The following is a 14,906-nucleotide window of genomic DNA, read 5'->3' as shown; positions in this document are numbered from 1 at the left end:
CAACCACATGGTGGCTCACAACCATCTGTAACGAGATCTGGCGCCCTCTTCTGGCCAGCATAATTAAAAACAAACAAACAAAAAACAAAAATAAATGTCTGCCCTTAGCTTGGCTTTTTTCTTGCCAGCTTTTCTTAAATTAACTCATCTGTCTTTTGCCTCTGGGCTTTTACGTTTCTCTATTTTTGTATGCCTTTCATTCTTACTCCTTTGCTTGTTGTGTAGCTGGGTGGATGGCCCCTGATGTCGTCCTCACTCCTAGATCTCTCCTTCTGTATATTTTCTTTCCTTCTTCTTCTTTCTTTCTTTCTTTTTGTTTTTCAAGACAGGGTTTCTCTGTGTAGCTTTGGAGCCTGTCCTGGAACTCACTCAGGCTGGCCTCAAACTCACAGAGATCTTCCTGGCTCTGCCTCCCAAGTGCTGGGATTAAAGGCATGTGCCACCACCGCCTGCCCCCCCCTTTTTTTTATAGTAAGTATTCATCTTTTTGTTGTTGTTTTTTGAGTCAGAGTTTCTCTGTGTAGCTTTGTGCCTTTCCTGGAACTCACTTTGTAGACCAGGCTGGCTTCGAACTCACAGAGATCTGCCTGCCTCTTTTTTTTTTTTTTTTTAAAGATTTATTTACTCATGTATTTTAAAGATTTATTTATTTATTATGTGTACAGTGTTCTGTTTGCATGCATCCCTGCAGGCCAGAAGAGAGAGCCAGATCTCATTACAGATGGCTGTGAGCCACCATATAGGTGCTGGGAATTGAACTCAGGACCTCTGGAAGAACAGCCAGTGTTCTTAACCTCTGAGCCATCTCTCTAGCCCATGTATTTTATATATACACCAGCATAAGGAATCTGATCCCATTACAGATAGTTGTGAGCCGCCATGTGGTTGCTGGGAATTGATCTCAGGACCTCTAGAAGAGCAGTCAATGCTGTTAACCACTGAGCCATCTCTCCAGCAGCCTCTATATATTTTCTTTGCCTGCCAGCCCCGCCTATCCTTTCTTGCCTTGCTATTGGCCACTCAGCTCTTATTAGACCAACAGGTGTGTTAGACAGGCACAGTAACACAGCTTCAGAGTTAAACAAATGCAACATAAACAAAAGTAACACACCTTAAAATAATATCCTACAACAATTATTATTATTATTATTATAGTTCTTCGAGACAGGATTTCTCTGTGTGTAGCCCTGGATGTCCTGGAATTCGCTCTGTACTACATGGTGTCTTTGAACTCACAGAGATCCATCTCCTCCATCTCCCAAATGCTGAGATTAAAGTCCTGTGGCACCACCACTTGGCCATACTCTTTATTTAATACATGAGATTGTTTCCAATATTTCACTTACACCGCTGCAATATGCTGTGGTGGTGGCACAGGCCTTCAGTTTCACACTCAGGGGCTGGAGGGATGGCTCAGGGGTTAAGAGCACTAGCTGTTCTTCCAGAGGTCCTGAGTTCAATTCCCAGCAACCACATGGTGGCTCACAACCACCTGTAATTTCACACTCAGAAGGCAAAGGCAGGCAGATCTCCGTTGTGATTTTGAGGTTTTTAAAAAAAAAAAAAAAAATTGAAGCAAACATTTTGCAACATATATCTTTACAAGCTTTGCCAGTATTTTTAGAGGATACATTCATTTCTAGAAAGAACTGCTGAGTTCAGAGTCTTCCCTATTTAAGACATAAACAAACAAACAAAACCCCCCCTGATAAAGCCTTAAGAAAGGGCTAGTTCGCTCGCGATGTCTTTTGGGAGTTGTAGTCTTTGCGATGCTTGCTGGGAATCGTAGTCTCAATCTGCTCCAGGAAGCGGGCGTGGACCAACCTGAAGAAAGGAGGGTTTTAGGACCCGGCGGGGCACGGCGGACTAGGGCTAAGGGTCGGGGAGGTCGGGAGCGCGCCCGCGATTCCGGAGCAGTGGCGGCATTGCCGGAGTCGGGAGCGAGCAGGTTTGCGAGCAGCTGGGGTGCTGGAGGAGGAGCGGGGGGCTCGGTAAGCGGCGCGGGCCCAGCGGGGTCCTGGACCCTGGCCAGCCCCCGCGCGTCCGCCCTGGTAGGCCTGGACCCGGGGGCGGGGCCTGTCCCTGCCGCGGGGACTCCGGGAGGACGGGGCAGAGGGAGGGCTGCAGCTGCCCGGGCTGCTCGCGGCGGGTGGGTCGGGCCTGGGGCCGCGGAGTGGAGTGGCTTCGCTCTCCGCTGCTTTCGAACGCCTGCTACCGGCCTGGTCCTGACCCCGGAGGTCGCGCTGAGGCCTCCGGGCGGGCGGGGTGCTGACCTTTGACCCCAGCGCGGGGCTGACCCTACCAGGGTGGGCTCCTGGGGAGAGCTGCTCCTCCAACGGGGGCGGGTCTCTGCGAAGTGTTCGGACGCCCGGGAAGGGCCGGGTCCCGCGCTCTTCCCTCCGCGCCCGACAGTCTTCAGCACCCACTTCGCGCAGAGTTAATCAACCCACTTTGCTTTCGTGGGACGAGTGGGTGCAAGCCGGGAAACCCACCTCTTCCCTGGCGGGCATGGCGAAGAGGAAAGAGAACAGAGACTGGGAAAGTTGAGGAGTGCTGTCGCTGGCGAATGGGACAGTGGATGGATAGTTGAGCCATGTCCTAATACATGTCCGTGGATTATCGGAACCTCCACAGCTCTTTTCCAGAAAAAGTTTCAAACTTAAGAGCGTTTTCCTTGTAAAACAGGGCAGGCATAGTGTTTAAACATGGTCTGTGTGAAAGCCACCGTATGTAGCCCTGTATCTCTGGCTGGTTCAGAACTAGCTATGTAGACCAGGCTAACCTCCAACTTGTAGAGGTCCTTCTGTCTCTCCCTTCCAAATGCTGTGATTTCAGTGTACCCCACCGTGCTAGGCTCCTCGCTTGCCCATGATTTAGCACAGAGAGTTCCTTGGAATTATCTTTGGTACGTTTTCGATTGGATAAGTATGCATACTCATTTTCATATGAAGGCTTTCAAGTTAGCAGATCAAACAAGGGATTTGATAACTCCTGTTTGGAGTGTAAAGGGAGTGCTCATTCTTTTCTTAATGAATAAACAAGCCGCTAACATGGTTTTATTATGACAGTCATTGTGCCTTGTCGTGTTTAATATTAATCTTAGCACTTAGGAGGTTGAAACAGTATGATTGCTGAGAATTTGAGGCCAGTCTGAGATACACATTGAGTTCAAGGTAAGCCTGAGAAGCTTCGTCCCAAGAATTACCAAAAGTGAAAACAAACTCCAGACAACAACTCAAAACTCAGAATTTGGGATGGAGAGATGGCTCAGAGGTCAAGAGCATTTACTGCTCTTTCGGAAGACCCCAGTTCAGTTTCTTGCTCCCACGTTGGTTTCCAGCTCTCACACTAGGCAGCTTATAGCGCATAGCCACCTGTAACTCCAGGTTCCCAGGATCTGACATCTTTGGCTTTTGAGGACACTTGCACTCTTGAACACATACCCATACACAGACACAAACACACATATTAAAAAATATGGGCGGGTTGGGGATTTAGCTCAGTGGTTGTAGCAAGCGCAAGGCCCTGGGTTCGCTCCTCAGCTCAAAAAAAAAAAAAAAAAAAAAAAAAAAGGCTTGAGAGATGGCTCAGTGGCTAAGAGCACTGATTGCTCTTCTACAGGACCTGGGTTCAAGTCTCAGGTACAGTTAACTGCCTGTAACTCCAGTACAGTATTCACATGCTGCACAGACACACATGCAGGTAAAACACCCAGACACATAAAATAAATAAATAAAACAATAACATGAAAGTGAGGAAAAAAAAATAACAAAACCAAGCCAGAATTTGGGGGTTCACACAGCACAGTTTAGGAATTCATAAAATTTGGAAACTCTGGCCAAATAAATTGATACAGGGTATGTGAGGATGAGCTGTTGATTCAGCACATATTACTGAGCATCAACTTAAACTGACAGCTTGGAATCGTATTTTTGTTTTTTTTCTGAGACAGTTTCTCTGTGTAGCCCTGGTTGTCCTGGAACTCACTCTGTAGACCAGGCTGTCCCCAAACTCAGAGATCCGCCTGACTCTGCCTTCTGAGTGCTGGAACTTAAGGTGTGTGTCACCACTGCCTGAACCGTTTTTTTAAAGAACAACCAGACATATTTGGACGAAGTTCTCTAGAGGTATGTGTTACAGATTTGTGAAAAGGCATTTGTACAGCATGAAGGGAAGCCTGTCATTGCCTCAGAAAGTCAGGAGATCTTTGTAGGAAGATAATGAACTGTGTGCCGAAGGTTAAGTAGGAGCTTGCACAATAAGGCTTTTGAGTTGGCGAAAAGAGCCTTTGTAGAGGCATGGTGTAAAGTGTGAAGGGAAAACCAACATGGTGTTTAGTGGGGGTCAGAATCATCATGGTGTAAAGTGTGAAGGGAAAACCAACATGGTGTTTAGTGGGGGTCAGAATCATCATGGTGTAAAGTGTGAAGGGAAACCAACATGGTGTTTAGTGGGGGTCAGAATCATCATGGTTGTAAAGTGTGCAGGGAAGGGAAAACCAACATGGTGTTTAGTGGGGGTCAGAATCATCATGGTGTAAAAGTGTGAAGGGAAAACCAACATGGTGTTTAGTGGGGGTCAGAATCATCATGGTGTAAAGTGTGAAGGGAAAACCAACATGGTGTTTAGTGGGGGTCAGAATCATCATGGTGTAAAGTGTGAAGGGAAAACCAACATGGTGTTTAGTTGGGGGTCAGAATCATCATGGTGTAAAGGTGTGAAGGGAAAACCAACATGGTGTTTAGTGGGGGTCAGAATCATCATGGTGTAAAGTGTGAAGGGAAACCAACATGGTGTTTAGTGGGGGTCAGAATCATCATGGTGTAAAGTGTGAAGGGAAAACCAACATGGTGTTAGTGGGGGTCAGAATCATCATGGTGTAAAGTGTGAAGGGAAAACCCAACATGGTGTTTAGTGGGGGTCAGAATCATCATGGTGTAAAGTGGTGAAGGGAAACCCAACATGGTGTTTAGTGGGGGTCAGAATCATCATGGTGTAAAGTGTGAAGGGAAACCAACATGGTGTTTAGTGGGGGTCAGAATCATCATGGTGTAAAGTATGAAGGGAAACCAACATGGTGTTTAGTGGGGGTCAGAATCATCATGGTGTAAAGTGTGAAGGGAAAACCAACATGGTGTTTAGTGGGGGTCAGAATCATCATGGTGTAAAGTGTGAAGGGAAACCAACATGGTGTTTAGTGGGGGTCAGAATCATCATGGTGTAAAGTATGAAGGGAAACCAACATGGTGTTTAGTGGGGGTCAGAATCATCATGGTGTAAAGTGTGAAGGGAAACCAACATGGTGTTTAGTGGGGGTCAGAATCATCATGGTGTAAAGTATGAAGGGAAAACCAACATGGTGTTTAGTGGGGGTCAGAATCATCATGGTGTAAAGTGTGAAGGGAAACCAACATGGTGTTTAGTGGGGGTCAGAATCATCATGGTGTAAAGTGTGAAGGGAAACCAACATGGTGTTTAGTGGGGGTCAGAATCATCATGGTGTAAAGTGTGAAGGGAAAACCAACATGGTGTTTAGTGGGGGTCAGAATCATCATGGTGTAAAGTGTGAAGGGAAACCAACATGGTGTTTAGTGGGGGTCAGAATCATCATGGTGTAAAGTGTGAAGGGAAAACCAACATGGTGTTTAGTGGGGGTCAGAATCATCATGGTGTAAAGTGTGAAGGGAAAACCAACATGGTGTTTAGTGGGGGTCAGAATCATCATGGTGTAAAGTGTGAAGGGGAAACCAGCATGGTGTTTAGTGGGGGTCAGAATCATCATGGTGTAAAGTGTGAAGGGGAACCAACATGGTGTTTAGTGGGGGTCAGAATCATCATGGTGTAAAGTGTGAAGGGAAAAAACCCAACATGGTGTTTAGTGGGGGTCAGAATCATCCAGGACAGGATGTCTGCTGGGGAATTGCCCAAAGGTGAGATTGAAAAGAGGGTGGGGAAGCCACTGATGGTTTAAAAATAATTTATTATTTCATGTGTATGTACCTCCTGTGTGCCTGCTGCTTGCATAGGCTAGAGGAAGGCATCACATCCCTTGTAGCTGGAGCTACAGATGGCTGTGAGCTGCCATGTGGGTACTGGGAATTGAGGCCTGGTCCTCTGCAAGAGGACTCAGTATTCTTTTTTTTTGGTTTTTCGAGACAGGGTTTCTCTGTGTAGCTTTGCACCTTTCCTGGAACTCATTTGGTAGCCCAGGCTGGCCTCAAACTCACAGAGATCCACCTGGCTCTGCCTCCAGAGTGCTGGGATTACAGGCATGCACCACCACCGCCCAGCAGGACTCAGTATTCTTAACAGCTGAGCCATCTCTCTAGCCCTGTAACATGTCTAGAGAGTAACAGAAGCACAGATTAGGAGGACAGGTAATGAAAGACAAGACTGGAGTTGTTACAGCTGAGTAAGAATTAGACTAACTCTGGGCCTGGAGAGATGGCTCAGGGGTTAAGAGCACCGGCTGCTCTTCCACAGGTCCTGAGTTCAATTCCCAGCAACCACATGGTGGCTCACAACTATCTATTATGAGATCTGGCGCCCTCTTCTGTATACATAATAAATAAATAAGTCTTAAAAAAAAAAAAAGAATTAGACTAACTCGGCAGTGGTAAGGAAGAGAACAGAATGGATTTTAGAAATAGTTCTGAGGAGATGCAGTGTGACCAGGAAGAGAGTGCACTAAGGTTTTTTAACTCCAGGGATGCTGTGGATGAGATTTCATTTACTAGGGATTGGATATGACTAGGAGTCTGTATTTTAGGATACAGAAAACGTTTTTTTTTCTCCCGTTCTGGCCTTCAAACCCAGGACCTTGTTTGTAAGGGGCAAATGCTTCACCACTATGTTATATTCCTGAACAGAACAGACTTATGAAAATTGGGTGGCCATGGAAGGAAGTAGTTGGGCCTGGTGTATTGAGATCAGGTTGCTTGAGGGGTGTGCAGGGGTAGGGTTAGTAGGCAGCTGCAATGAAGATGCTAAATAACTTGGCAGTAGCTGTTTGATGTAAGGCTCTGGCCACTAAACTTGGGGCTGCATACTTGCAAGGCAAACCCTTTGCCATCAGAGCCATCCTCTCAGAGCCTCCTCTTCAAGTTTATTGTGTTTATTTATTATTGTTATGTGCATTTGTGCATGCCTACTGGAGACTGTAATGAGATGCAATGCCTTCTTCTGGCATTCAGGCAGAACACTGTATACATAATAAATAAATAAATCTTAAAAAAAAAAAAAAAGAACAAGTATCAAGTAAGGATTACATTCACAGCATCCAGTCCATTTATATTTGGCAAATTTGGAGAATTACTCTATATATCCTATCTTGAGTCCAGAGTTTTATACCCAAATCACTTTCTATCATATTACCATTCTAAAAATAGCTTTTTTGACCTTAAAATATTTTCTTAGATTAAATAACTTAAGCTTTTATGTCTTTTAACCTTATAAACTTTATATCTTTTGTAAGTTTCTTTTCTGAATTTGGTAACAAAGAAAACAGTATAATTATCTGGTCTTCAACCTCATCAGAGACCCAAGATGGATAAACTATTACCTGAGTAAACAGAAGTGCAGAGCAAGCGACTAACAAAACGATAGAAATCACAGACATCTGGCTGCCCGGACAGTCCCCGAAGGTCCCTCTGCAACATTGGAGGATCCATCTTTGGCCTGCAGGCCCAGATTATCTGATAGATGTATCTGTGAAGCAGGAATTTTGGAGGACTGTCCCATCTTGTCTTGGCAAAGTTTGGCAGTAGCCTTTTGTGTCCTGCTTGTCTAATTTGGACAGCATATTGTCAGCAGTTGAGGCAAGGGCAGTTTCTTGCCCAATGGCTAACTTTGCCACAAGCAAAAATAATCTCCATACAGAGGTTCTCCGATGCCCATCATGTTCTTTGAAGTAGATTGGTGTTGCCAGAAGCAGAAGTGTCTCACTGTCATGAAAATAAAACATCTTAAATACCATATTTTGTAGGTCTCTGAAGTGATTGAAGACCACCTATTTATCTAAAATATGTCTCTGTTTGACCTTGGAAACATACCTAAGATGACTACAAGTCTGATTATTATAGACAACTAACTACTAACCTGTATTTCTTTTTTTTTACATTTATTTATTTTTATTTTATGTACATTGGTGTTTGCCTGCATGTATATCTGTGTGAGGGTGTTGGGTTCCCTGGGACAGGAGGTACAGACAGTTGTCAGCTGCCATGTGAGTTCTGGGACTTGAATCCAAGTCCTCTAGAAGAGCAGCCAGTGCTCTTAACCATTAAGCCATCTCACCAGCCCCTTTATTTTATTTTAAAATTTTAATGTGTATTTCTTAATTATCCTTAATAGTTTATAATAATAGCTTTCAAGGACTAGAACTTTACATTACATTTTAAAGTGAACTGCATAGGTACAATCCCTTACAGTGTGTTGTACCAAAAACAAACTTAAATTTTTATCAATACAAAAATCCATACCAATGTAAAATATTTGAGATTAATAGTTGCTTTTTAGTTTAAAAGTAGATTCAATAATCTTTCCTTTTATCTTATCTTTCCCATACCCTCCTTTTTCTTTTCAGAAAGAGATCCTTGAATCCAATCTCCCTTGCCTAGTTCCCTCCCTTACTGTGTCGAGTAACAATTTGCAGCCAACCCACCTAAATGATGATAAACATCCATAACCCATTGAATGACTAAAAACTACCCACCCTACCTCTTGGGAATGTGGGTATCATGTTCTTAAAATTACTTCCTGCTGTTTGGAGGCAATGACACCTTTAGAGGGCCCTGAGAAAATTAAGAGAGTGGTCAAGTCCTGGGACAGCTAGCTGTGCCTCGAACTCACAGAGATCCACCTGCCTCTGCCTCCCGAGTGCTGGGATTAAAGGCGTGCGCCACCACCGCCTGGCATTTAGCAGCTTTGAAGCTGTTCTGGATGCAGATTTTTGAGGAACTGCAACAGAGGCCTTCTGTGGGACTGGATCACCTGGGCTACTTATCTTCATTGGTGTGGGCTCCTTTTTTTGTTTTTTGTTTTATTTTCAAGACAGGGTTTCTCTGTGTCGTTTTTTGGTACCTGTCATGATCTCACTTTGTAGACAATGTGTTTTCAATGTAAACAATGAAAAACAAGACAGGTAACATATATGCTGATCCCTCTACTTGGGAACAGCTCTGAGACTGGATGAGACATGGTAAATCTTGTTGGCTACAGAGTCCTCATAACATTATTACATGTTATCCTTTCATATGGTATGGATGGAGATTTATATTACAGTTTGGTTATGCAGTCCAAATGGACTTACAAAGTTGACAGATGCCTTTTACCTGCTCAAACATGTAACAAAAAATCATCTTTAACTGACTTGTGCACACTGCACATTCCATACTTGTGTTAATGCAGGTATGTATTTTACCTTTAAAAGTTTGTGTGTTTTCGGCAGGGCAGTGATGGCAGCACGTTTTTAATCCCAGCAATCGGGAGGCAGAGCCAGGCAGATCTCTATGAGTTCAAGGCCAGCCTGGTCTATAGATTGAGATCTAGGACAGGCATCAAAACTACACAGAGAAACCCTGCCTTGAAAAAAACCCTATATATATATATACACACACACACATACACATGCTGGTTTAATTCAGTATCTTTTTTATCCCACAATCCAATATCTCTCAGCAGCTGCCATGTTTTTTGTTCATTAACATTTTAAAAACTCAAAATCAACCAAGCACCACACAGGATCTAGATGCCTTGTATATACTCATCCTTATGTGGCTTATTCTTTTTATATCTACTTTCTTTAAAGACTTGACTTTTATTATTTTTAATCTACCTACCTACCTACCTACCTACCTACCTAATCTCTCTGACCGACCGACCCACCATCTATATCATTTTCTTTCTTCAGCACCTAAGCACATTTTCAAGCATACTGTAACTGTTCAGAGGTTTTCTTGGCCTGGACCTTTGTCGTCCCCTCCTCGCCCGAGAGTTTTTCTGACCACGTGAGCCAAACCTTAACCTGTTATATGACAGCTGGGCAGCATGAGGTGGCGCACGCCTTTAATACCAGCCCTTGGGAGGCTGAGGCAGGTGGATCTCAGTGAGTTCAAGGCCAACCTGGTGTACAAATCAAGTTTCAGGACAGTCAGGAGTACACAGAGAAACCCTGTCTCGAAAAACCAAAACCAAAACCAAAACCAAAACCAAAACCAAACCCAAACAAACAAACCAAAAAAAGAGGACAGCTAGGCTACCACTTTACAGTCTCCCCCTCTCCCCACTTCTGGTCAGTGAGAGCCTAGCATGGCTCCACCCACTTGGGGTTGGTGAGAGCTGAGCCTGGCTCCACCCACTTCCGCTTCCGGAGCGGTGGTCAGTGACAGCTGAACTTCTGCCTGTGCCCCGGTATACAGCCCAGCTCTGGGAAGATTCTGGGCCCAGGCTGTGGCAGGTGTTTCTAACTAGTCTCCTGCCGGCAGCTGCCATATTAAGTGCTCTGCTGCATAGCAGGACGTCTTAAAGGACCTGCGCCTCAGTGTGCCGCAAGCACTGAGCCTAAGCTAAAGACTGCAGTCACCAGGAAGCTGTCCAACTCTGTGTTTGAAACTTTTTATTTCAGCTTTCCCAGGCCCTGTGTGGATATATGTGCCGTACTTGGGCACCAATTGTTGTCTTTGGACTTTCTTTGGACTACCAGCCCCCAATAATGACATAGAGACTTACTATTAATTATGAAAGCTTGGCCTTTAGCTGAGGCTGGTTCCCAACTAGCTCTTATAACTTTAACCTGTTTCTGTTAATCTACGTTCTGCCATTTGCCGTTTTCCTCTTCTCCATTCTGTATATCCAACTTCTTCTGTTTCTTACTGGTGTCTTCCCTAAGTTCCTCTCTCTGCTGGGAAGTCCCACCTAACCTCTCCTGCCTAGCTGTTGGCCGTTCAGCTTTTTGTTAAACCAATCACAACCACAGGTTGTTTTTTTTTTTTTTTTTTTTTGGTGGCTGAGGATCGAACCCAGGGCCTCTCCACCACTGAGCTAAATCCCCAACCCACAACCACACATTTTTACATAGTGTGCAAATATCCCGCAACAGTAGACCCCTACCCTAAAAAGTATGATTCAGTAGTGGCAAGGGTTAGGAGTCTGCATAGTTAGGAGGTACCTGAGGATGAACTGAATCAGGTAATCACAGCTCTGCAGTACTGCATCCTCTCAGAGCCATGCTTGAGTTGTTCCCCAGAACCTCTCCTTTTGGCTTTACAGTGTGCTGTTTAGTTTTATATCAACATGACATAAACAAGTTAACTGAAAGGAGGGAACCTTAATTGAGAAAATGCCTCCATAAGATTCAGTTATAGGGCATTTTCTTAATTAGTGATCGACGGGGGAGGGCCCAGCCATTGTGGGTGGGGCCATCCTTGGACTGGTGGTCCTGTGTTCTGTAAGAAATCGGGCTGAGCGAGCCATGATGAGCAAGTCAATACGCAGCGCTCCTCCATGGCCTCTGCATCAGCTCCTGTCTCCAGGTTTCTGTTTGAGTTCCTGTCCTGATTTCCTTGGTGAAGTGTATGTCACATAAACTCTTTCCTCCCAACTTGCTTTTAGTCATGGTGTTTCATCACAGCAGTAGGGACCCTAACTAAGACTTATGTCTTTCCATTTATAATCGAGTTTTGATGGAGAATTATGCTCAGACACTAAATATGCTCAATTAACACAGTAGCAGTGAGCTGTCGTCCCCCCAACTTTACTCAAGCTGAGGTCACCTGAGAAGAGAGGACTTTAACTGAGAAAACGCCTCCATCAGATTCGCCTGTGGGCAAGTCTCTGGGGGCATTTTCTTGATTGATGCTTGATGTGGAAAAGCCCAGTCACTCTGGGCTGTGCCACCCCTGGGCAGGTGGTCCTAGGTTGAATAAGAAAGCAGGCTGAGCAAACCATGGGGAACAAGCTAGTGAGCAACATTGTCCTCAGCCTTGGCTGTCCTGTAACTTTCTCTGTAGAGCAGGCTAGCCCTGAACTCACAAAGAGCTGCCTGCCTCTACTTTCTGAATTCTGGGACTGAAGGTGTGCCCACCACCACCTGGCCATGTATCCTTTGTTTTGTTTTTGATATTTTGTCTGCATGTTTGTATGAGAGTGTCAGATTTGCTGGAAGTGGAGTTACAGACTGACAATTGTGAGCTGCCATTTGGGTGCTTGGAATTGAACCTGTGTCCTCTACAAGAGCAGCCAGTGCTCTTAACCTCTGAGCCATCTCTCTAGCCCCATATTTTAAGTATCATTAATGTATCCTTTTTTTTTTTTTTTTCTGGTTTTTTGAGACAGGGTTTCTCTGTGTAGCTTTGTGCCTTTCCTGGAACTCACTCCATAGTCCAGGCTGGCCTTGAACACACAGAGATCTGCCTGCTTCTGCCTCCCGAGTGCTGGGATTAAAGGCTTGCGCCACTACTGCCCAGCCTTATTTGTTTATTTTTAAGTGTATGTCTGTGCATCTTGTGTGTTCCTGGTGCCTGAGGAGTCCAGAAGAAGGCATAGGATTCTTTGAGATAGGAGTTACAGACAGTTGTGAGCTGCCATGTGGGTGTTGGGAATTGAACCTGGGTCCTCTGGAAGAGCAGCAAGTGTTGCTAACTGCTGAGCCATCTCTGCAGCCCCAAGATAATGGTATTGCAAGTTTAATTTTAGTTTCTCAGATCCAAGGAAAAACTTGTGAGAATTTTACACTTTAAAAAAAATTTTATTCAGCTTTATTTTATGTGCACTCCTGTGAAGGAGTCAGATTCTCTGGAACTGGAGTTACAGACAGTTGTGAGCTGCCATGTGGGGTGCTGGGAATTGAACCTGGGTCCTCTGTAAGTGCAGCGGCCAGTGCTCTTAACCTCTAAGCTATCTTTCCAGCCCCCGAGAATTTTACACTTCTTATGTCTCCAACCGCAGCAACCCTGTATTGCTGAATTCTGTGGGCGGGAATTCTGGTAGGAGCAGGTTTTGTGGTCTCAGTTTGGGTGGCAGATTCCAGTCCGGTGATGGTGATGCAGAGTGCTGAGTTGAGACCCTTGGCTGCAGTCCAGTGGAAGATGAATGCTGAAAATAATTAATTTCTTTGGAAACTTGGTAGATTGGATTGGAATTATTTTTCCCCTCTTCTTTCATTCTCTTTTGCTTATTAGAAAGTATTGATCCTGAAATAGAGAGAGTTTATTAGGTTTGGAGTAGACATTGATTAGCTGTAACCCAATTATTGATCCTCATAGGGAGATGTTTGTAAACATGTGCTTTTTATGTCTTAGGAGTTTGTGGTTCTTGATGTCCCTGCTAATCAAGCTGAGCACATATAAGATCTATATCCACTTCAAGTAGAATCGCATTGTTTGTGATTTATTTAAATAGGATTCTCTTGATTTCCAATTTATTTTCCCTAGATAAGGACATCCTCTTCTTGACAACCTGTTTAAGCCACACAGGACTGATTTGAGCAGGAGCTGCATTTCATGCTTTAAGACAAAGCCACGGTCAATATAGTGGAAATTGTTTGAATCTTCTTTTTCTTTTTATTTTTTCAGTTTTCTCTAGATTGCAATGAACTTGAAAGCTTAGTGAAATGACAGAGAGGTCTTAACTAAAATTTTAGGTCTGACCTAGGACTTCTTATCGTTGTTGGGACTATCAAACTCAGAGCCTGTGTATGCCAGGCTGGCCTTTAACTTACAAGTAACTGAGAATGATCACAGACTCTTGATTTTCCATTGCTGTCTCCCTAGGGTTGGAATTCTTCTGTGTATCACCATGCCTGGGGTTCTTGGGTTTGATTTTGTTTGTTGAGACAGAGTCTCACTCTGTAGTCCAAGCTGGTTTTGAGTTTTGTTTTCAAGGTTTATTTTTATTTTATGTATATGGGTGCTTTGCCTGAAAGTATGTCTGTGCATCAAGTGTGTGCTTGGTGCTTGCAGAGGCCAGAGGATGCCATCAGCTCCCCTGGAACTGGAGTTACAGATGGTTGTGAGCTGCCGTGTGGGTGCTGGAAATCGAACCCAGGTTCTCTTAACTGATGAGACATCTCTCCAACCTGGCCTTGAACTCTTAATAGCCCTCCTTTCTCAGCCTCTGAGAGGTAGGTGATCACACCTGCTCAGAGTTTAAATATCTTTATTACATGTATTTATTTGTGTAGGTGTGTGTGACATGTGGTGTGTGTGCAGGTCAGAGGACACCTTGGGAGTTGGCTCTTTCCTTCTACCATGTGGGTTCCTGAGATGAAAGGAAGGTTGTCAGACTTGGTAGCAATGGCCCACTGAGCCATGTCACCTGCCCGTTTGGGCAGGGTTTTGAGACAGACTCTCCCTGTGTAGTTTAGGCTAGCCTGGAACTCTCTGTATATAACGCAGGCTGAATTACAGATGTGCACCACCATGTCTGACCAGACCCACGACTTTTGAGAAGTTTTCTTTTTATTTCAGAGGTAAGCAACCTCTGCCTAGCATTTCTCATGAACCAATGTTTCTAAGAGAAGAAATATATTATACAGTCCTTATGCTAAAGGTATTTAATACCTGCTTGGAGAAGTTATCTATCTGTCCTTGGTACATGTTTGGAGGTAGGAGTCTCCCTTTTTTGCTTGTATGTATTTGGGCAAGATGATATCTAAGAGAAAATCTTTTGTACTTTTGGGTGCATCTTTTATTCATGTAAAATTTTGGTTTTGATTTAAGAGTTAATGTATATTTTCTTTTTTGGGATTTTTTGTTTGTTTTTTGTTTTTCGAGACAGGGTTTCTCTGTGTAGTTTTGGTGCCTGTCCTGGATCTCACTCTGTAGACCAGGCTGGCCTCGAACTCACAGAGATCCGCCTGTCTCTGTCTCCCGAGTGCTGGGATTAAAGGCGTGTGCCACCACTGCCTG

General features: G+C 44.3%; 1 protein-coding gene across 2 annotated transcripts in view; it reads left to right on the top strand.

Annotated features, from left to right (window-relative positions):
* The first annotated feature begins 1,833 nt into the window (after nucleotides 1–1,833).
* Nucleotides 1,834–14,906, top strand: part of Armh3 (armadillo like helical domain containing 3) — a 202,267-nt gene continuing 189,194 nt past the window's right edge. Inside the window, exon 1 of one of the 2 annotated variants that reach the window (XM_036171070.1) lies at nucleotides 1,834–1,948. The gene's annotated coding sequence lies outside the window, so the exon portion shown is untranslated. Of the gene's footprint in view, nucleotides 1,992–14,906 lie in introns of both variants that reach the window. The other variant, XM_036171061.1, reaches the window with a different exon arrangement.

The sequence above is a fragment of the Onychomys torridus genome, chromosome 1 (assembly GCF_903995425.1).
Source record: "Onychomys torridus chromosome 1, mOncTor1.1, whole genome shotgun sequence".
In the NCBI taxonomy this organism is placed as follows: Eukaryota; Metazoa; Chordata; class Mammalia; order Rodentia; family Cricetidae; genus Onychomys; species Onychomys torridus.
This window is presented reverse-complemented; position numbering and strand designations above follow the sequence as displayed.